This window comes from Triticum aestivum, chromosome 2D (genome assembly GCF_018294505.1).
Source record: "Triticum aestivum cultivar Chinese Spring chromosome 2D, IWGSC CS RefSeq v2.1, whole genome shotgun sequence".
NCBI lineage: Eukaryota > Viridiplantae > Streptophyta > Magnoliopsida > Poales > Poaceae > Triticum > Triticum aestivum.
This window is the reverse complement of record NC_057799.1, coordinates 33,474,237-33,498,260: the sequence shown is the minus strand read 5'-3', so window position 1 is coordinate 33,498,260 and position 24,024 is coordinate 33,474,237. Positions and strand designations below refer to the sequence as shown.

Below are 24,024 nucleotides of genomic sequence, written 5' to 3'. Positions count from 1 at the left end.
ATTTTATTGATAGCATGCGAACCCTTCCGGAGATGCCCGGAACCCCTTCCGGTGACCCGATATGTACCCGGTACCCTCCGGAACACTTCCAGTGTCCGAATACAATCGTCTTATATATCAATCTTTACCTCTCGACCATTTCGAGACTCCTCGTCATGTCCGTGACCTCATCCAGTACTCCGAACAATATTCGGTCACCAAATCACATAATATCGTCATCGAACGTTAAGCGTGCGGACCCTACGGGTTCGAGAACTATGTAGACATGACCGAGACACCTCTCCGGTCAATAACCAATAGCGGAACCTGGATGCTCATATTGGCTCCTACATATTCTACGAAGATCTTTATCGGTCGAACCGATATGAAAACATACGTTATTCCCTTTGTCCATCGGTATGTTACTTGCCAGAGATTCAATCATCGATATCTTCATACCTAGTTTAATCTCATTACCGGCAAGTGTCTTTACTCGTTCGTAATACATCATCCTGTAACTCACTCATTAGTCACTTTGCTTACAAGGCTTCTTATGATGTGTATTATGGAGAGGGCCCAGAGACACGATGTTTGTTTATGTATTCACACATGTATTAAGGTTTCCGATCAATACAATTCTAGCATGAATAATAAACCTTTATCGTGAATAAGGAAATATAAAATAATAACTTTATTATTGCCTCTTGGGCATATTTCCTTCAGTCTCCCACTTGCACTAGAGTCAATAATCTAGTTCACATCGCCATGTGATTAACACCAATAGTTCACATGACCATGTGACCAACACCCAAAGGGTTTACTAGAGTCAATAATCTAGTTCATATCGCTATGTGATTAACACCCAAAGAGTACTAAGGTGTGATCATGTTTTGTTTGTGAGAGAGTTTTAGTCAACGGGTCTGCCACATTCAGAGCCGTATGTATTTTGCAAATTTTCTATGTCTACAATGCTCTGCATGGAGCTACTCTAGCTAATTGCTCCCACTTTCAATATGTATCCAGATTGAGACTCAGAGTCATCCAGATTGGTGTCAAAACTTGCATTGACGTAACCCTTTATGACGAACTCTTTATCACCTCCATAACCGAGAAACATTTCCTTAGTCCTCTTAGGTAACTAAGGATAATTTTGACCGTTGTCCAGTGATCTACTCCTGGATCACTATTGTACCCCCTTGCCAAACTCATGGCAAGGTACACAATATGTCTGGTACACAGCATGGCATACTTTATAGAACCTATGGCTGAGGCATAGGGAATGACTTTCATTCTATATCTATCTTCTGCCGTGGTCGAGCTTTGAGTCTTACTCAACTTCACACCTTGCAACACAGGCAAGAACCCATTCTTTGACTGATCGATTTTGAACTTCTTCAAAATCTTGTCAAGGTATGTGGTTTGTTAAAGTCCTATTAAGCGTCTAGATCTATCCCTATAGATCTTGATGCTCAATATATAAGTAGCTTCACCGAGGTCTTTCATTGAAAAATTCTTATTCAAGTATCCTTTTATGCTATCCAGAAATTCTATATCATTTCTAATCAATAATATGTCATCCTCATATAATATCAGAAGTGCTACAGAGCTCCCACTCACTTTCTTGTAAATACAGGCTTCACCGTAAGACTATATAAAACCATATGCTTTGATCACCTCATCAATGTGTATATTCCAACTCCGAGATGCTTGCACCAGTCCATAGATGGATTGTTGGATCGACATACAAAGCACTTTTAGGATCGATAAAACCTTCTGGTTGCATCATATAGAATTCTTTAAGAAATCCATCAAGGAATGCAGTTTTGACGTCCATTTGCCAGATTTCATAATCATAAAATGTGGCAATTGCTAACATGATTCGGACAGACTTAAGCATCGCTACGGGTGAGAAAGTCTCATTGTAGTCAACCCCTTTGAACTTGTTGAAAAACCTTTTGTGACAAGTTGAGCTTTGTAGACACTAACATTAACATCAATGTCAGTCTTCTTCTTGAAGATCCATTTATTCTCTATGGCTTGCCGATCATCGGGAAAATCCACCAAAGTCCATACTTTGTTCTCATACATGGATCCTATATTAGATTTCATGGCCTCAAGCCATCTATTGGAATCTGGGATCATCATAGCTTCTTCATAGTTTGTAGGTTCGCCATGGTCTAGTAACATGACTTCCAGGACAGGATTACTGTACCACTCTGGTGCGGATCGTGCTCTGGTCCACCTATGAGGTTTGGTAGTAACTCGAGCTGAAGTTTCATGATCATTATCATTTGCTTCCTCTCTATTTGGTGTAGGCATCACGGGAACAGTTTTCTATGATGTGCTACTTTCCAATTCGAGAGAAAGTACAATTACCTCATCAAGTTATACCTTCCTCCCACTCACTTCTTTCGAGAGAAACTCCTTCTCTAGAAAGGATCCATTCGTAGCAACAAAAATCTTGCCTTCGGATCTGTGGTAGAAGGTGTACCTAATAGTTTCCTTAGGGTATCCTATGAAGACGCACTTCTCCGATTTGGGTTCAAACTTATCAGGCTAAAGCCTTTTGACATAAGTGTCGCAACCCCAAACTTTAAGAAACAACAGCTTAGGTTTCTTGCGAAACCATAGTTCATACGGTGTCGTCTCAACGGATTTAGATGGTTCCCTATTTAACGTGAATGCAGTTGTCTCTAACGCATAACCCGAAAATGATAGTGGTAAATCGGTAAGAGACATCATAGATTGCACCATATCTAATAAAGTACGATTACGACGTTTAGACACACCATTACGCTGTGGTGTTCCAAGTGGCATGAGTTGTGAAACTATTCCACATTGTTTTAAATGAAGGCCAAACTCGTAACTCAAATATTCGCCTTCGCGATCAGATCGTAAAAACTTTATTTTCTTGTTACGATGATTCTCCACTTCACTCTGAAATTCTTTGAACTCTCAAAATGTTTCCGACTTGTGTTTCATTCAGTAGATATACTTATATCTGCTCAAATTATCTGTGAAGGTCAGAAAATAACGATACCCGCCGCTTGCTTCAACACTCATTGGACCGCATACATCGACATGTATTATATCTAATTAATCATCAGCTCGCTCCATTGTTCCGGACAACGGAGTTTTAGTCATCTTGCCCATGAGGCATGGTTCGCAAGTATCAAATGATTCATAACCTAGTGATTCCAAAAGTCCATCTACATGGAGTTTCTTCATGCGCTTTACACCAATATGACCTAAATGGCAGTGCCACAAGTATGTTGCACTATCATTATCAACTTTGCATATTTTGGCCTCAATATTATGAATATGTGTATCATTACGATTGAGATTCAATAAACAATTCACAATGGGTGTATGACCATAGAATGTTTTATTCAAGTAAACAGAACAATAATTATTCTCTGACTTAAATGAATAACTGTATTGCAATGAACATGATATAATCATATTCATGCTCAACGCAAACACCAAATAACATTTATTTAGGCTCAACACTAATCCCGAAGGTAGCGGGAGTGTGCGATGGTGATCATATCAACCTTGGAGTTACCTCCAACACACATCGTCACCTCGTCCTTAACTAGCCTCTGTTCATTCTGCAACTCCTGTTTTGAGTTACTAATCTTAGCAACTGAACCAGTATCAAATACCGAGGGTTTGCTACAAACACTAGTAAAGTACACATCAATAATCTGTATATCGAATATACCTTGTTCACTTTGCTATCCTTCTTATCCGCCAAGTATTTGGGGGAGTTCCGCTTCTAGTGACCATTCCCTTTGCAATAGAAGCACTCAGTTTTAGGCTTAGGTCTAGGTTTGGTATTCTTCACGGGAGTGGCAACTTGCTTGCTAATCTTCTTGAAGTTCCCTTTCTTTCCCTTTTCCGTTTTTCTTGAAACTAGTGGTCTTGTTAACCATGAACATTTGATGCTCTGTCTTGATTTCTACCTTCGCCGATTTTAGCATCGCGAAGAGCTCGGGAATCTTTTTCGTCATCCCTTGCATATTATAGTTCATCACGAAGTTCTAGTAACTTGGTGCTAGGGACTAGAGAACTCTGTCAATCACTATCTTATCTGGAAGATTAACTCTCACTTGATTCAAGTGATTGTAGTGCCCAGACATTTTGAGTACATGCTCAATGGCTGAGCTATTCTCCTCCATCTTGTAGGCAAAGAACTTTGTCAAAGGTCTCATACCTCTCGACACGGTCATGAGTTTGAAATACCAATTTCAGCTCTTGGAACATCTCATATGCTTCGTGGCGTTCAAAACATTTTTGAATTCCGGTTCTAAGCCGTAAAGCATGGCGCACTAAACTATCAAGTAGTCATCATATGAAGCTTGCCAAATGTTCATCACGTCTTCATCTGCTCCTGCAATAGGTCTGTCACCTAGCGGTGCATCAAGGACACAATTCTTCTATGCAGCAATGAGGATAATCCTCAGATCACGGACCAAGTCCGCATCATTGCTACTATCATCTTTCAACATATTTTTCTCTAGGAACGTAAAAACATAGGGGAGCTATAACACGAGCTATTGATCTACAACATAATTTGCAAATACTATCAGGAGTAAGTTCATGATAAATTAAAGTTCAATTAATCAAATTACTTAAGGACTCCCACTTAGATAGACATCCCTCGAGTCATTTAAATGATACATGATCCAAATCAACTAAACCATCTTCGATCATCACGTGAGATGGAGTAGTCATCAATGGTGAACATCTCTATGTTGATCATGTTGGGGAACATAGTATTTCAAAAAAATTGCCTACGATCACGCAAGATCTATCTAGGAGAAGCATAGCAACGAGCGGGGAGAGTGTGTCCACGACCCTCGTAGACCAAAAGCGGAAGCGTTTAGTAATGCTGTTGATGTAGTCGAACGTCTTCGCGATCCAACCGATCAAGTACCGAATGCACGGCACCTCCACGATCTGCACATGTACAGCTCGGTGACGTCCCTCGAACTCTTGATCCAACTGAGGCCGAGGGAGAGTTTCATCAACACGACGGCGTGGTGATGGTGATGATGAAGTTACCAACACAGGGCTTCGCCTAAGCACTACAACGATATGACCGAGGTGTGTTTCTGTGGAGGGCGGCACCGCACACGGCTAAGAGAAACTTTGGTGTTCCTTTGGGGTGCCCCACTCGCACGTATATAAAGGGGGGAGGGAGGAGGAGGCCGGCCAGGGGAGGAGGCGCGCCATAGGGGGGGCAATCCTACTCCAAGTAGGATTCGGCCCCCCCCTTTCCTATTCCAACAAGGAGAAGGGGGAAGGAGAGGGAGGAGAGAAGGAAAGGGGGGCCGGCCCCCTTAGTCCAATTCGGTTTGGGCTAGGGGAGGCGCCCGCCCCACTTTGGCCTGCCTCCTCTCTTCCACTACTAGGCCCATGAGGCCCAATAACCCCCCGGGGGGTTCCGGTAACACCCCGGTACTCCGGAAAATACCCGATACACCTTTGAACTATTCCGGTGTCCGAATATAGTCTTCCAATATGTCAATCATTATGTCATGACCATTTTGAGACTCCTCGTCATGTCCGTGATCTCATTCGGGACTCCGAACTACCTTCGGTACATCAAAACACATCAACTCATAATACCGATCGCCATCAAACGTTAAGCGTGCGGACCCTACGGGTTCGAGAACTATGTAGACAGGACTGAGACTCATCTCCGGTCAGTAAATAGAGGAACCTGGATGCTCATATTGGCTCCCACATATTCTACAAAGATCTTTATCGGTCAAACCGCATAACAACATACATTGTTCCTTTTGCCATCGGTATGTTACTTGCCCAAGATTCGATCGTCGGTATCACTATACCTAGTTCAATCTCGTTACCGGCAGGTCTCCTTACTCGTTCCGTAATGCATCATCCCACAACTAACTCATTAGTCACATTGCTTGCAAGGCTTATAGTGATGTGCATTACCGAGAGGGCCCAGAGATACCTCTCCGACAATCGGAGTGATAAATCCTAATCTGGATCTATGCCAACTCAACAAACACCATCGAAGACACCTGTAGAGCATCTTTTTAATCACCCAGTTACGTTGTGACATTTGACAGCACACTAAGTGTTCCTCTGGTATTCGGGAGTTGCATAATCTCATAGTCATAGGAACATGTATAAGTCATGAAGAAAGCAATAGCAATAAACTAAACGATCAAAGTGCTAAGCTAACGGATGGGTCTTGTCCATCACATCATTCTCTAATGATGTGATCCTGTTCATCAAATGAGAACTCATGTCTATGGCTAGGAAACTTAACCATCTTTGATTAATGAGCTAGTCAAGTAGAGGCATACTAGGGACACTCTGTTTGTCTATGTATTCACACATGTACTAAGTTTCCGGTTAATACAATTCTAGCATGAATAATAAACATTTATCATGATATAAGGAAATATAAATAACAACTTTATTATTGCCTCTAGGGCATATTTCCTTCAGTCTCCCACTTGCACTAGAGTCAATAATCTAGATTACACAGTAATGATTCTAACACCCATGGAGTCTTGGTGCTAATCATGTTTTGCTCGTGAGAGAGGCTTAGTCAACGGGTCTGCAACATTCAGATCTGTATGTATCTTGCAAATCTCTATGTCTCCCTCCTTGACTTGATCGTGGATGGAATTGAAGCGTCTCTTGATGTGCTTGGTTCTCTTATGAAATCTGGATTCCTTTGCCAAGGCAATTGCACCAGTATTATCACAAAAGATTTTCATTGGACCCGATGCACTAGGTATGACAGCTAGATCGGATATGAACTCCTTCATCCAGACTCCTTCATTTGCTACTTCCGAAGCAGCTATGTACTCCGCTTCACACGTAGATCCCGCTACGACGCTTTGCTTGGAACCGCACCAACTAATAGCTCCACCGTTCAAAATAAATACGTATCCGGTTTGTGACTTAGAGTCATCCAGATTAGTGTCAAAGCTTGCATCGACGTAACCATTTACGATGAGGTCTTTGTCACCTCCATAAACGAGAAACATATCCTTAGTCCTCTTCAGGTATTTCAGGATGTTCTTGACCGCTGTCCAGTGATCCACTCCTGGATTACTTTGGTACCTCCCTACTAAACTGATAGCAAGGCACACATCAGGTCTGGTACACAACATTGCATACATGATAGAACCTATGGCTGAAGCATAGGGAATGACTTTCATTTTCTCTCTATCTTCTGCAGTGGTCGGGCATTCGGTCTGACTGAACTTCACGCCTTGTAACACAGGCAAGAACCCTTTCTTTACTTGATCCATTTTGAACTTCTTCAAAACTTTATCAAGGTATGTGCTTTGTGAAAGTCCAATTAAGCGTCTTGATCTATCTCTATAGATCTTGATGCCCAATATATAAGCAGCTTCACCGAGGTCTTTCATAGAAAACCTTTTATTCAAGTATCCTTTTATGCTATCCAAAAATTATATATCATTTCCAATCAAGAATATGTCATCCACATATAATATTAGAAATGCTACAGAGCTCCCACTCACTCTCTTGTAAATACAGGCTTATCCAAAAGTCTATATAAAACCATATGCTTTGATCACACTATCAAAACGTTTATTCCAACTCCGAGATGCTTGCACCAGTCCATAAATGGATCGCTGGAGCTTGCACACTTTGTTAGCATCCTTTGGGTCGATAAAACCTTTGGGTTGCATCATATACGACCCTTCTTCTAGAAATCCATTCAGGAATGCAGTTTTGACATCCATTTGCCAAATTTCATAATCATAAAATGCAACAATTGCTAACATGATTCGGACAGACTTAAGCATTGCTACGGGTGAGAAGGTCTCATTGTAGGCAACTCCTTGAACATTTCGAAAACCTTTCGCAACAAGTCGAGCTTTGTAGACAGTAACATTACCATCTGCGTCAGTCTTCTTCTTGAAGATCCATTTATTCTCTATGGCTTGCCAATCATCGGGCAAGTCAACCAAAGTCCACACTAGCTTTGTTCTCATACATGGATCCCATCTCAGATTTCATGGCCTCAAGCCATTTTGCGGAATTTGGGATCATCATCGCTACCTCATAGTTCGTAGGTTTGTCATGGTCAAGTAACATGACCTCCAACAGGATTACCGTACCACTCTAGTGCGGATCTTACTCTGGTTGACCTACAAGGTTCGGTAGTAACTTGATCAGAAGTTTCATGATCATCATCATTAGCTTCCTCACTAATTGGTGTAGGAATCACATGAACTGATTTCTGTGATGAACTACTTTCCAATAAGGGAGCAGGTACAGTTACCTCATCAAGTTCTACTTTCCTCTCACTCACTTCTTTCGAGAGAAACTCCTCTAGAAAGGATCCATTCTTAGCAAAGAATATCTTGCCTTCGTATCTGTGATAGAAGGTGTACCCAGCAGTCTCCTTTGGGTATCCTATGAAGACACATTTCTCCAATTTGGGTTCGAGCTTATCAGGTTGAAGCTTTTTCACATAAGCATCGCAACCCCAAACTTTAAGAAACGACAACTTGGGTTTCTTGCCAAACCACAGTTCATATGGTGTCGTCTCAACGGATTTAGATGGTGCCCTATTTAACGTGAATGCAGCCTTCTCTAAAGAATAACCCCAAAATAATAGCGGTAAATCAGTAAGAGACATCATAGATCGCACCATATCTAATAAAGTGCGGTTACGACGTTCGGACACACCATTACGCTGTGGTGTTCCGGGTGGCGTGAGCTGTGAAACTATTCCACATTGTTTCAAATGAAGACCAAACTCGTAACTCAAATATTCTCCTCCACGATCAGATCGTAGAAATTTTATTTTCTTGTTACGATGATTTTCCACTTCACTCTGAAATTCCTTGAACTTTACAAATGTTTCAGACTTATGTTTCATCAAGTAAATATACCCATATCTGCTCAAATCATCTGTGAAGGTCAGAAAATAACGATACCGGCCGTGAGCCTCAATACTCATCGGACTGCATACATCAGTATGTATTATTTCCAACAAGTCTGTTGCTCGCTCCATTGTTCCGGAGAACGGAGTCTTAGTCATCTTGCCCATGAGGCATGGTTCACAAGCATCAAGTGATTCATAATCAAGTGATTCCAAAAGCCCATCAGCATGGAGTTTCTTCATGCGCTTTACACCAATATGACCCAAACGGCAGTGCCACAAATAAGTTGCACTATCATTATTAAACTTATATCTTTTGGCTTCAATACTATGAATATGTGTATCACTACTATCAAGATTCAACAAAAATAGACCACTCATCAAGGGTGCATGACCATAAAAGATATTACTCATATAAATAGAACAACCATTATGCCCTGATTTAAATGACTAACCGTCTCCCATCAAACAAGATCCAGATATAATGTTCATGCTTAACGCTGGCACCAAATAACAATATTCAGGTCTAAAACTAATCCCGAAGGTAGATGTAGAGGTAACGTGCCGACGACGATCACATCGACTTTGGAACCATTTCCCACACGAATCGTCACCTCGTCCTTAGCCAATCTTCGCTTAATCCGTAGTCCCTGTTTCGAGTTGCAAATATGAGCAATAGAACCAGTATCAAATACCCAGGCACTACTGCGAGCATTAGTAAGGTACACATCAATAACATGTATATCAAATATACCTTTCACTTTGCCATCCTTCTTATCCGCCAAATACTTGGGGAAGTTCCCCTTCCAGTGACCAGTCCCTTTGCAGTAGAGGCACTCAGTCTCAGGCTTAGGTCCAGACTTGGGCTTCTTCACTTGAGCAGCAACTTGCTTGCCGTTCTTCTTGAAGTTCGCCTTCTTCCCTTTATCCTTTTTCTTAAAACTAGTGGTCCTGTTGACCATCAACACTTGATGCTCCTTTTTGATTTCTACCTCTGTAGCCTTTAGCATCGCAAAGAGCTCGGGAATTGTCTTATCCATCCCTTGCATATTATAGTTCATCACGAAGCTTTTGTAGCTTGGTGGGAGTGATTGAAGAACTCTGTCAATGACACTATCAACCAGAAGATTAAGTCCTAGTTGAGTCAAGTGATTGTGGTACCCAGACATTTTGAGTATATGTTCACTGACAGAACTATTCTCCTCCATTTTGCAGCTGTAGAACTTATTGGAGACTTCATATCTCTCAATCCATTGCTTGAAATATTAACTACAACTCCTGGAACATCTCATATTCTCCATGACGTTCAAAACGTCGTTGAAGTCCTAGTTCTAAGCCGTAATGCATGGCGCACTGAACTATCGAGTAGTCATCAGCTTTGCTCTGCCAGGCGTTCACAACGTCTGGTGTTGCTCCTGCAGCGGGTCTTGCACCTAGCGGTGCTTCCAGGACGTAATTCTTATGTGCAGCAATGAGGATAATCCTCAAGTTACGGACCGAGTCCATGTATTTGCTACCATCATCTTTCAACTTATCTTTCTCTAGGAACGCATTAAAATTCAAGGAACAATTGCCTTTTTACCCCTAGTTGGTTCCTACCCATGGGTTTTGCCCTTACTTTTCGAGCTTGCTCAGTTTTGCCCTTACTTTTTCTGTCGTGGTCCCTCGAATGCCCTTTGACCGTTTGACCAAAACTTTGAAAATTCATAACTAATTCATATGAACTCAGAAAAATGAAAATAAGATATCAAAATGTTCAGATTAACATTACATTTATGTGCATATCATTTGCATTCAGGACAAAAGCAGCCTTTAAATTACGTGAGGTAATTATTGTTATTAACATTATTAAAAATAAAAAGGTATAAACAATATTTTTTTCATGAATAAAAATTACATGCAAATGTAGGTGATGTTTTCTGAACATCCAGATATCTTATTTGCATTTTTCTGAGTTCGTATCATCTTGTTAAGAATGTTATAACGACTTTGACTATTATTTGGAAACTTCATAACAAGTTGATACAAACTCAGAAAAATGCAAATAAGATATCAGGATGTTCAGAAAACATCACCTACATTTGCATGTAATTTTTATTCATGAAAAAAATATTTTTTATACCTTTTTATTTTTAATAATGTTAATAACATTAATTACCTCAGGTAGTTTAAAGGGTTCTTTTGTCCTGAATCCAAATGATATGCAAATAAAGGTAATGTTTATCTGAACATTTTGATATCTTATTTGCATTTTCCTGAGTTCATATGAATTAGTTATGAATTTTCAAAGTTTTGGTCAAACGGTCAAAGGGCATTCGAGGGACCTCGACAGAAAAAGTAAGGGCAAAACTGAGCAAGCTCGAAAAGTAAGGGCAAAACCCGTGGGTAGGAACCAACTAGGGGTAAAAATGCAATTGTCCCAAAATTCATAGGAACAGTAGCACGGGCCATTGATCTACAACAACATAGACATGCAAAATACTATCAGGTACTAAGTTCATGATAAATTAAAGTTCAATTAATCATATTACTTAAGAACTCCCACTTAGATAGACATCCCTCTAATCATCTAAGTGATCATGTGATCCAAATCAACCAAACCATGTCCGATCATCACGTGAGATGGAGTAACTTTCAATGGTGAACATGTCGGTGTACAAAAAGAGGGGTGCGTTTTTGTACCCCTATACCTGTGCACGGGCAGTCGGAGCCGTGCCTACGGTCACGCCAAGCAGAACAGGGGAGGTGAGCCAAGATAAGACCAAAGCCCAAGATAATAAGAGCAACGCCAAGGCCAAGACCACAAAGAGCAAAGGGACGAAGCAGGTTCCCCCGGCAAGACCCTTGCCGGGGCAGCCTCAGCAGCCCCGGCAAGATCCTTGCCGGGACAGCTCACCCCGCACCAACAGAGCGGGCCACCCTTGAGCCCACGGTCTCCTACATCACGTTGGGCTAGGGCTCGGGAGGCACCTCCGTGGTGGGATGCAGATCTTTGTGAAGACATATTCAAGATCAGATGAGGATTAGAAGACGACGATCCTCGGCAAGATCCTTGCCGAGGAAGGCCACCAGACCCCCGGCAAGGACCTTGCCGGGGACGACAGCGCGCCACGGCAAGACCCTTGCCGGGCCACCCGGCAAGGCCCTCGCCAAGGACGCCAGCAGGGCCACCGCCAGGCCCATGCCAACCAAGCTTCCACCGCCGTTCACATGCAGCTGCCAGCGCAACCAGCTGGGCGGGCACCTGCGTGGCAACATGTAGCTCCCAGGCCAACTCATCAAGCGCCTGTGTGGCGGCATGCAAATCTTCGTGAAGGCTCCGCCACTGCGCCACCTCAGCTGCCTGCTTGCCTACATGGCACCACGCGCCTCACTGGCCAGGGCGCGTGTCAAAGCAAGGAGGAGCGGCGACGGACGGGACGGGCCTCGCCCCCGTCCCCAATAAAGCAAGGGGACACCTAAGCTACGCATTAAATGCGTCGTGTCCTGTAATACGAGCGATAAGCTCAGGGCACTGTACGCTTTTCCACCTCCTGTGTGCCACTGTGGCAGCCCCTTCTGACTATAAAAGGAGGCCCATGGCATACTGGAGAAGGATTCGGCTCTTTCGAACCACGCACTGACCACAGCTAGTTCGAGAGCTCAAGAACTCTCTGAAATACACCCACCAAAGCAGGACTAGGGTTTTACGCATCCTCGCGGCCCGAACCTTGGTAAACGATCCTTCTGCTGTCTACTAGCCCTGCTCTTCTCGCAACCCCGCGCCCCGGCAACCGTAGTAGGGATTCTTGTGATCCCATAGGTGTCGTTCCACACCGACATCCTTGGCGCGCCAGGTAGGGGACGCAATTATGAGAATCTGGTCTAGTAGTTAGCCTAGCAGTTCTTCATCGCCCTTGGCTCCTGAGAAGAAGGCGGCCGGAGGAACGACGCCGGCTCGGCAACAGAAAAACTAAGTCATTCAGAGCTTTGAGTTATTTCCTCCTATACATAAGGTTATCGTCCTCGGAGATCTCGCCTATGTATGAGAAACCTGCACGCAAAGGGGCCCTCCCGCAATTGGCAACGCCCTTGTTCTGTTTCGAGTCCGCTCAACAGCTCAAAGCGGCCGCGTCGAGAGTGGCGGGGTAGCCTTCCGCACTTGGCAACGCTCCCGACTCTGACTCGAGTGAAGCTCGACAGTTCGGGCGGCCGCGCTAAGGGCGGTAGGGTGGTTCGCCCGGCAGCAAGCACACCCGGCAGGCCAATGGGGATCCATCCCCAGGACGCCGCCTTGGGTTTACGCGCCGGCGAGCCTACCCAGTAACGTAGGGAGGACATACAAAGGAAAATCGAACAGGAAAATAACAGGCATAATACTGAAAATGCTCCAGAGTTATATTACATCGAATTGTTGCTGCGGTTCTAACTAGAGATAGCGATTGTCTTGGTTGTGAACCTGCAGCGGCGATAAAGAACGGGATGCCTAATCCCGGCGCTGGCCCTCCACCCTCTGAATTTCGCCGACTCGGCTGATGATGGGCTTGATGCGCTCCCTGAGTGGCGCGAGGTCAGTACCCTCCAGCAGCTCTCCAGCGCGGCGTCGAAGTCGAGGTCAGGGTACCAGTGCGCCACCTTGGTGAGAACCTTGGTCATGGCACCCTGGCAAAGCCTCCGGGACTCGTCGGCCAGTGAGGCCGCCCGGTTGGCGTGGAGCTGCTCCAGAGCGCCGACGACCTTCTCAAAGAACATGGTCAGGCTGCAATTGGCACTCACACTCCGCTCCGGGACATACCTCACGTCCGGCATCCCCATGATGGCCAGCTGCGCGGCGGCCTGGTTGGCGACAGTGGCGAGGCGATCGAGCCAACGGTTCTCGCCCTCCACGTGATCCGCGAAGTTGAGGCCCTCGTTCTTCCGCAACTGCTTCTCGGCCTCCAGCTCCCTGGCCAGGGTCCCCTCTCGGGTTTTGGCCTTCGACAGCACCTTCTCGAGACCCTCCAGCTTCAGCTTGAGGTCTTTGATGGAGTTGTTGGCCTCGGAGAGCTCCCCAGCCTTGCTGACGACCGCGCCCTGCGCCTCTGTCAGGGCACTGTTAAGCGTGTCCTTCTCCTGGGACAGCTTCAGGGCCTGCTCCTTCAGCCCGTCGCGCTCCGCTTCCAACTCCTCCACCTTGCCGGCGTGAACCTGGGCCTGGGCATTGAGTGCCTCTTTGTGCCTCTGCTCCAGCTCACTGGTCCGCTGCAAGACAAGCTTCTCCACCTCTGCATACTTGCCGCGAAGCATGGCGGCAAGCTTCTCCTCGCGTGCAGCAAGGTCCTCCTCCTGGGAGTTCAGCGCGGCCTCGTGCTAGGTCCGGGCGGCTTCGGCGGCCGCGGCCAAGTTCCTCGCCGTCTCTTGGGCTTTCTCGATGTCGGCGAGCTTCATCATGAGCTCCACGTCGCGCTTGGCCAGCTCGCCCTGGGCAGCCTTGAGCTCCTTGTGGGCTGTCTTCTTCTTCACCGCGGCCTTCGCCGGCTTCTTTGCCGCCGCGGCCCTCGTGTGGCGCCCGGACCCCTCCAAGGTCAGCTGTGGCCGCGCAGCCCTGCCGGGCCGGACCGGCTCGCCGGAACTGGCCGGCCACAGGACTCGCCCTCTCCCCATAGCCGGCGTCGAGCCTGCGGTCTCGGCCTCCTCCGACGACGACTCGCCGGTCACATCTTCAACCAGTGGAGCCTCGGTGCCGGCGCTGCTGGCTCCCCCGGCGGCCGCCGCCCACCGGGCGAGCTCCTCCTCCTCCGCGGCCGTCGCGGCCTTGTCCTCCACACCGCCGGCACTGCCGGCGTCCTTGGCAAGATGTGCCTCCCTTTCCCTGGTGGCGATGTAGTCCAGCTCCGCCTGGGTGGTGTCCTGGACAAGCAGCCGCTCGGCGTCGGCGTTGACGTACCCCTCGTGCAGAGTGTCAAAGAACTGCAGCACCTCGGCGTCCTCCGGCTCCTTCCAGCTCGGGTCAGGGCCATGCGCGTTGCAGTCCGGCATCATGGCAATGATATCGGACCGGCGCGAGTTATTACACAACGGGACCACCCCCGTCGGCAGCTTGAACAGAGGCCCCTTGAGGACCTTGACGGCCTTCGCGGCGGCCCTCGCGACCTTGCCGGTCCGCTCGACCTTGCCATGGCGGCCCACGTCAAGCTGGAAGAGCCGCTGGCAGAAATGGGTGTGCCCCATCACTGTGAAATTGTGGTCGAGGCCGGGACGAAGCCGCATGATGTCGGCGGGGGTTCGTGAAGAGCCAGGCTGGCCTCCCCTTGTTATGTAGTGGAGCGATCTGGCGGCGGATGAAGTCCGCCCTGATCATCTCAAGGGTGAGGCCGGCCTCGGTGAGCCGGAGGATCCTGGTGGTGGCGACTGTGAGCTTCTCGTCGTCAGCATCGACGTCGCTCCAATCGCTTCTGCGGACCGGCGGCGCCCGGCGAACTTCGCAGAACGCCGGCGGGTCCTTCTCCTCGATCCAGCACCACCGGCCGCGCCATTCTTCCCACCTCTCCTTCATGGCGCCCTCCGGATACGCCCCCTTGGATCTTGAGACCCAGTTAATGCAACCGGAGATGGCGCCCCCTGGTTGGATCCGAGGGGAGAAGTAATGGCGGAAGACCGTCGTGTTGGGGTGCACCCCGGCGAAGCCCTCGCAGAGATGCGCGAAAAGGGCCATGCACGCCACCGCATTCGGAGTAAAATCTAGGAGGCGGAAGCCAAAGGTATGCATGACGTTGCTGAAGAAATCGGAGAAGGGAGGACAGAGCCCGCAGGAAAAATAATCGACAAAGAAGGGGTACCGATTTGGGGCAGCCTCGGCGCAGTCAGCGGGGATGACGTGCGTGGCTAGATGCCCCGAATTCTCGCCCCCCCCCCCGTCTTCACTCCCCACAGGGGCCTGAAGGAGTCCCGAAGCTCGAACACGTCAACTGTCGAGGGGAAGAAGGCGGACTGCGTCCGCTGCTCCGCCAGCGCTCTCTCCGGCGGCTCCGCGGCTCCGGCGTCCTTGGCCACTACCTTGCCCTTGGTGGATTTTGGCGCCATGGTGGCTGGAGAGGAGGGCAGGACAGAGGGCGGCGGAAGCGCAACGGCGGCGAGCAGGAACGAAGCTTGGAGAAGAAGAGGAAGGCAGGCGGAGGTTTCCAAGATTGGGGTTGCGCGAAGGGTAAAAGGAACAGTGCGCCCGTGGTTATCCCTTTTTATGGGGAAGCCGCGGGGCGCGCTACCCATTTACTGCGATGTGACGCATGCGTGTGGAAACCGCCCCACGCATGTCGCCCACGTCACGCACCTCTCCACGCCGCGCCGCGCGCGCGGGTCGTGGGAAGCGCAACGCGCGAAAAGTTTTACCGCGGTAAAAACCGCCCCGCCTGCCCGCGCACCGTTTTGGGCCTGGCCCAACAACGTTTCGCGCTTATGTGTGGCCCAGGCCCGGGGGCTCCTGTCGGTGTACAAAAAGAGGGGTGCATTTTTGTACCCCTATACCTGTGCACGGGCAGTCAGAGCCGCGCCTACGGTCACGCCAAGCAGAACAGGGGAGGTGAGCCAAGGTAAGACCAAAGCCCAAGATAATAAGAGCAATGCCAAGGCCAAGACCACAAAGAGCAGAGGGACGAAGCAGGTTCCCCCGGCAAGACCCTTGCCGGGGCAGCCTCAGCAGCCCCGGCAAGATCCTTGCCGGGACAGCTTGCCTTGCACCAACAGAGCGGGCCACCCTTGAGCCCACGGTCTCCAAAATCACGTTGGGCTAGGGCTCGGGAGGCACCTCCGTGGTGGCATGCAGATCTTCGTGAAGACATATTCAAGATCAGATGAGGATTAGAAGACAACGATCCTCGGCAAGATCCTTGCCGAGGAAGGCCACCAGACCCCCGACAAGGCCCTTCCCGGGGATGACAGCGCGCCACGGCAAGACCCTTGCCGGGCCACCCGGCAAGGCCCTCGCCAAGGACGCCAGCAGGGCCACCGCCAGGCCCACGCCAACAAGCTTCCACCGTCATTCACATGCAGCTGCCAGCCCAACCAGCTGGGCAGGCACCTGCGTGGCAACATGCAGCTCCCAGGCCAACTCATGAAGTGCCTGCGTGGCGGCATGCAAATCTTCGTGAAGGCTCCGCCACTGCGCCACCTCAGCTGCCTGCATGCCTACATGGCACCACGCGCCTCACTGTCCAGGGCACGTGTCAAAGCAAGGAGGAGCAGCGACGGACGGGGCGGGCCTCGCCCCCGTCCCCAATAAAGCAAGGGGACACCTAAGCTACGCATTAAATGTGTCTTGTCCTGTAATACGAGCGATAAGCTCAGGGCACTGTACGCCTTTCCGCCTCTTGTGTGCCACTGTGCCAGCCCCTTCCGACTATAAAAGGAGGCCCATGGCATACTGGAGAAGGATTCGGCTCTTTCGAACCACGCACTGACCATAGCTAGTTCGAGAGCTCAAGAACTCTCTGAAATACACCCACCAAAGCAGGACTAGGGTTTACGCATCCTCGCAGCCTGAACCTGGGAAAACGATCCTTGTGTTGTCTACTAGCCCTGCTCTTCTCGCAACCCCGCGCCCCGGCAACCGTAGTAGGGATTCTTGTGATCCCATAGGTGTCGTTCCACACCAACAGAACATCACTATGTTGATCATATCTTCTATATGATTCACGCTCGACCTTTCGGTCTCAGTGTTCCGAGGCCATATCTGCATATGCTAGGCTCGTCTAGTTTAACCCAAGTATTCTGCGTGTGCAAAACTGGCTTGCACCCGTTGTATGTGAATGTAGAGCTTATCACACCCGATCATCACGTGGTGTCTCGGCAGGACTAACTGTCGCAATGGTGCATACTCAGGGAGAGCAGTTATACCTTTAAATTTAGTGAGAGATCATCTTATAATGCTACCGCCGTACTAAGCAAAATAAGATGCATAAAGGATAAACATCACATGCAATCAACATAAGTGATATGATATTGCCATCATCATCTTGTGCCTTTGATCACCATCTCCTAGGCACCGTCATGATCACCGTCGTCACCGGCTTGACACCTTGATCTCCATCGAAGCATCATTGTCGTCTCGCCAATTGTTGCTTCTACGACTTTCGCTACCGCTTAGTGATAAAGTAAAGCAATTACCTGGCGATTGCATTTCATACAATAAAGCGACAACCATAAGGCTCCTACCAGTTGCCGATAACTTTTACAAAACATGATCATCTCATACAACAATTTATATATCATCACGTCTTGACCATATCACATCACAACATGCCCTGCAAAAACAAGTTAGACGTCCTCTACTTTGTTGTTGCAAGTTTTACGTGGCTGCTCCGGGCTTAGCAAGAACCGTTCTTACCTACGCATCAAAACCACAACGATTTTTCGTTAAGTGTGTTGTTTTAACCTTCAACAAGGACCGGGCGTAGTCACACTCGATTCAACTAAAGTTGGAGAAACAGACACCCACTAGCCACCTGTGTGCGAAGCAAGGCGGTAGAACCATTCTCATGAACGCGATCATGTAATGTCGGTCTGGGCCGCTTCATGCAACAATACCGCCGAATCAAAGTATGACATGCTCGTAAGTAGTATGACTATTATCGCCCACAACTCATTATGTTCTACTCGTGCATATAACATCTATGCATAGACCTGGTTCGGATGCCACTGTTGGGGAACGTAGTATTTCAATTTTTTTGCCTACGATCACGCAAGATCTATCTAGGAGAAGCATAGCAACGAGCGGGGAGAGTGTGTCCACATACCCTCGTAGACCGAAAGCGAAAGCGTTTAGTAACGCGGTTGATGTAGTCAAATGTCTTCCCGATGCAATCGATCAAGTACCAAACGCACGGCACCTCCGCGATCTGCACACGTACAGCTCGGTGACGTCCCTCGAACTCTTGATCCAGCTAAGGCCGAGGGAGAGTTTCATCAGCATGACGGCATGGTGACGGTGATGATGAAGTTACCGGCGCAGGGCTCTGCCTAAGTACTACAACGATATGACCGAGGTGTATTTCTGTGGAGGGGGGCACCGCACACGGCTAAGAGAAACTTTGGTGTGCCTTTGGGGTGCCCCCCTCCCACGTATATAAAGGGGGGAGGGAGGAGGAAGCCGTCCAGGGGAGGAGGCGCGCCATAGGGGGGGGGGGGCAATCCTACTCCAAGTAGGATTCGGCCCACCCTTTCCTATTCCAACAAGGACAAGGGGGAAGGAGAGGGAGGAGAGAAGGAAAGGGGGCCAGACCCCTTAGCCCAATTCGGTTTGGGCTAGGGGAGGCATCCGCCCCACTTTGGCATGCTTCCTCTCTTCCACTACTAGGCCCATGAGGCCCAATAACCCCCCCGGGGGTTCCGGTAACCCCTCGGTACTCCGGAAAATACCCGATACACCTCAGAACTATTCCGGTGTCCGAATATAGTCTTCCAATATATCAATCTTTATGTCTCGACCATTTCGAGACTCCTCGTCATGTCCGTGATCTCATCCGGGACTCCGAACTATCTTCGATACATCAAAACACATAAACTCATAATACCGATCGTCATCGAACGTTAAGCGTGCGGACCCTACGCGTTCGAGAACTATGTAGACATGACCAAGACTCATCTCCGATCAATAACAAATAGCGGAACCTGGATGCTCATATTGGCTCCCACATATTCTACGAAGATCTTTATCGGTCAAACCGCATAACAACATACGTTGTTCCTTTTGTCATCCGTATGTTACTTGCCCGAGATTCGATCGTCGGTATCACTATACCTAGTTCAATCTCGTTACTGGTAAGTCTCTTTACTCGTTACGTAATGCATCATCCTGCAAATAACTCATTAGTCACATTGCTTGCAAGGCTTATAGTGATGTGCATTACCGAGAGGGCCCAGAGACACTACTAGGAAAAATGACTACCAGCGCGGGTAAAATGACTACTAGCAGCGCGGATACCCGCGCTACTAGTATCGCGCTACAACTAATAATTAGTAGTAGCGTGGGTTAAAACCGCCGCGCTACTGCTATTACGTACACGCGCTACTACTAACGGAATAGTAGTAGCGTTGGTAAACAACCAACGGTACTAGTATCCTATATACTAGTAGCGCTCAGTTTCCTCCCCACACTACTACTAACTTATTAGGAATGAAAAAAATAAACCAGTACACATCATTACAAATACAAGATTTATAACTAACCAGCATTAGAACACATCCAGTAAGAGCATACATAATTGACATGGACTCCTATTTCATGGTTAACTGGACAACGAAGCCAATAAATGAGCCAAAACCCCATCATTATGCATGGGTACTCACGATTGACCACTTCAAAGAACATGCAAGTATGTATGTCATTAACAATTGCAAACATAAGTTTCTTTCTACTACAGTTGTTGTATCTACTATCACACAGTTCCTCATTCTACCTACTCTCACTCCAATAATAAGAAAAATGAAAAGAAAAATAGAGATAATCTGCCGCAATTGCACTTCGGTGTCATGGATTCAGTCTGTCGCTTCAACATCTCATTATCCTGCAGCAATGGAAATTTGCCCCAAAATTACCTTTTGCAACTCTTCAAATCTCTTCGTTGAAGCAGATAGTGAGGTCTTAACCTACAAACAAAGATTGTCCCATAAGCACTGCAGACTTCAATCATGGGAGAATATAAGAGTGTACAAGGCATATACAGAAAATGAAACCAACCTTTAAAAGTTCATCTTGTAGCTCCCTATTTTTGGCCAATTCAGTGTCATATTGTGTGCATCTGTGATAACCTCAAGGTAAGATCTCTGCACAAACCTTCCCACTCTGTTGCTATCTTCTACCTATGAATGAAAACAGACCTTACTTATCAGAGAAGCAAATGTGGAAGTTGATTACAACATGTATGCTAAGTCGCTAACCCATAGCGACAACTAGACCAAATGTGAAAGTTTCCATGTTGCCGAGGAAGTATATGAGCACCCCTCGAAACATCAATTAGCATACATATACATCTCAAATCATATTTAATATGTGTCTAGTCATCCTACGATTTCCTGAGCTCAGAACTGCATTTCTTATAAAAGCTTTAGACATGTTCAGGAAACACATGTAGGAGATGACAGGTTTACATATCACCCATTTTTATAGGTTCAAAGACAGATAACAAAAATTAACTAGAAAGAGTTAGATGACAGGGAAGCTTAAATCTGCAGTAAGAAACATGTATTAGACCCCACAAGGCTGCAACCCCTGTCACTGCACTGTCCACACCACACAAAAGCTAAAGTCTGCAGGTTAAACTCATATCACGGAGAATGAAGTAATGAGTTGGCAGAGATCCATCTCTTAGCATTACCTGATCATCAAGCATCTTTGAGAAATCCTTGAGAACACGACGACGGTCTTTCTCTCCCTGTTGGAGCTGCTGCCCATATTGTTTTACTTTCTTCTTCATCAGCTTGTAGTTTATATAGTAACTGTAAACACTGAATCAGCAATGCAACGTTAAAATATTGGTAGCCAAGGCCAAGTGTGCAGTTTTTCTACACCAATTAGATGGGCACTCAATTGCAATGTTCAATTATTGCAATGTTTCTTTATCTTCTTGTTCAGTAAACACTGTAAGAAATCGACATAAGTTTCATCAGAAGCAGTTGACAGAATATTTGGAGAACTCAATGATACAAGTCAGTACAAGGTGGAAAAAAAAACCTGAATCGTACCCTCTCCACTCTGGAACTTGGCCGGCCGTCAACTTTTCCCCAAACCTAACCATCTTGACTTGAATATGTTAATCTGCCAAGAAATATAAAGACATGTCAGTAGCACAACCAGAGAAACCAGATTTTAGTGTAATTGCTGAGATGCAAGTGCAACAAAATGCAAGAAGCTGTTAAGGCACCACTCTGCTTAGTATATCCCAGGTGCTTTCTGCAATCATATGGCGCAGACACATCAACAAGGAGGTGGTCTTGGAATGTTCAGAGAAGTTGTGGACATTTTAAGTGGAACAAACGACAAACTCATAAGGCGACTAAGGAATGGATGCGCAAATAAGAAATCCCCAACCATGTACGCCCCTGCAAAATTATATAGCCTCTCAGTTCTTGCTATGGATTCTTCAGTCCTTTTCCACAGGCCTAACATATATAATCCATATATAACCAATCACAAAATGATGACCAACATGTCACAGTCCCAGAAACTGCTATAAAATACAAGTAGGCGCAAACGTCTATTTTCACTTACTAATTGACGTTTCTATCAGACAACCGTGGAAGCGATCAACAACTGTTTATCTTTCTACATCAATTTGGACAGTTAACAGTAAGCAAAGATAGCATTATAATCCCAGCCAACTACGTATATAACTAGAAAAAAATGATGAAAACAAGAAGACTGTCCAACCAATTGACTACAATTATTGAGGAGCTGCATGGAGAGTGCTAGATTAAAATCGGCCTTGCAATCTAGGCTCGATCGAAACTGAAACTGAAATCGGCCTTGCAATCTAGGCTCCTCCACCTTTCACAGCGGTGGAGCAAACTGAAACTGAAATCGGCCTTGCAATCTACTACAAACCCTCTACAAATTTCGTATTGAAACTTTTTTTTAAAACAGCCTCTACAAGGCTGTAAACTGGCATACGAAAACAATGCACTCAGGATACTAACATTCAGGACAGCAAACTAAAACGATGCCTGCTCTCAAACCATACATCCAAACGACGCAAATAAATACTCTACGGAAAGCTTGGAACTTGCTTTACAGATTTCGTATAGAGGCAACTTGAAATTCTGAGAATAACTAACTCGTTTTTCACCTAGAAGCTGGCTGTCCAGATTTGACAGTGCAGTTTTTAACTGAACCAGATTCAGTTTATAGCCAGAGATACCCAACGCTCCAGATTTTTGCTAGAAGGCAATCAACACCTCGCAACATCATGGATGGGCTATATCCCTAACTGATTTGGCTAAGCAAAGGAACTAACATAGAGAAGGTCCGACCAGGCACCAAAACCAAATAAGTATAAGCACTGAAATCACCAACGAATTTGCAAATTGGTTCAGGAATCCATCTCCAATTATCAAATCTAATTCTAATTGCAAATTGGTTCAGGAATCCATCTCCAATTATCAAATCTAATTCTAATCTATGAGCTGCTGCCACAGATCCCTAGTTCTTACCTAGCCAGCACCATAGAGAAGAGGGCTGATACGTACCGCTGGTGCTCGCCTCAGACGAGAAGAAGCAAGAAAAGGTGTGGCGCGGCCAGCGCCATGGATTCTCACAATGAACTGCAAAAATATATTCAGTGAGCTGCAAAAGAATTGAAAGGAGCTGCAAACAGGGGGAGGCGGAGCCAAACATTGAACTACACCAGGGAACCGTAGTGCAGGCATGCGAAGGGGATGCGGACTGCACGCACGGCCAATGATGCACGCACTGCTACCTGCTGAACGACCGTGGCAGCTCCTGGAAGCCGGATCTGAGGGCAACGTGGCACGTTGGTCCAGCGGCGGTGCGGAGGAGGTGGGGAGGGGGAGGGGGAGCTCGCTCAGGCTCACCGGAGAGGAGGAAGGGAGCCGACTCCTCTCCTTCCTCGGGCCTGCCTGGATCGAGCATCGCCATGGGGCGGATCTCGCGCGTGAACGTGGGACGCAGCGGGTGGGTCGCTGCGGCTTGAGCTAGGGCTTCGTGCGCCGAGAGAGGCAGCGGCTCTGTCCATGGCAGTGGCTGCTGGTGAGGTGGGGGCGCCGGCAGTGGGGTTGGGGGAGAGGAGGTCGTCGGTGTTGGCGGCAGCGATGGGGTTGGTTGGGGGAATCGTGGGGAGTGGGGGAGAAACACAGAGACAAAGGCGGAGGAGGGGTGAGAGGCGGCGGTGGCGGCGGCAAGGAGATCACTTAGCAGTAGGGTTGGTTTTATACCCCATGCTAATCCAACGCTACTACTATGGCATGTCCCGGGTGTACGGTGAAGACCACTTAGTAGTAGCGTGGGGTATATCACCCGCGCTACTACTATCAACTTAGTAGTAGCATGGGTTTATAACCCGCGCTACTACTATGGCTGGTCTCGAGAGGCACGGTGGAAATCACTTAGTAGTAGCGAGGGTTATAAACCGGCGCTACTACTATCAACTTAGTAGCAGCGGGGGTTA

General features: G+C 47.2%; 1 long non-coding RNA gene across 2 annotated transcripts; it reads right to left on the bottom strand.

Moving 5' to 3' along the window:
• Positions 1 to 20,187: 20,187 nt before the first annotated feature.
• Positions 20,188 to 23,678, bottom strand: LOC123048525 (uncharacterized). 2 transcript variants are annotated; one of them, XR_006423313.1, is made up of 4 exons: positions 23,087 to 23,678; positions 21,220 to 21,659; positions 20,583 to 20,704; positions 20,188 to 20,491 (listed from the first exon to the last, which is right to left on the bottom strand). It is a non-coding gene; the product is annotated as an uncharacterized lncRNA (long non-coding RNA). The 2 variants fall into 2 exon arrangements; XR_006423312.1 differs by having other exon boundaries at positions 21,220 to 23,678.
• Positions 23,679 to 24,024: the final 346 nt, after the last annotated feature.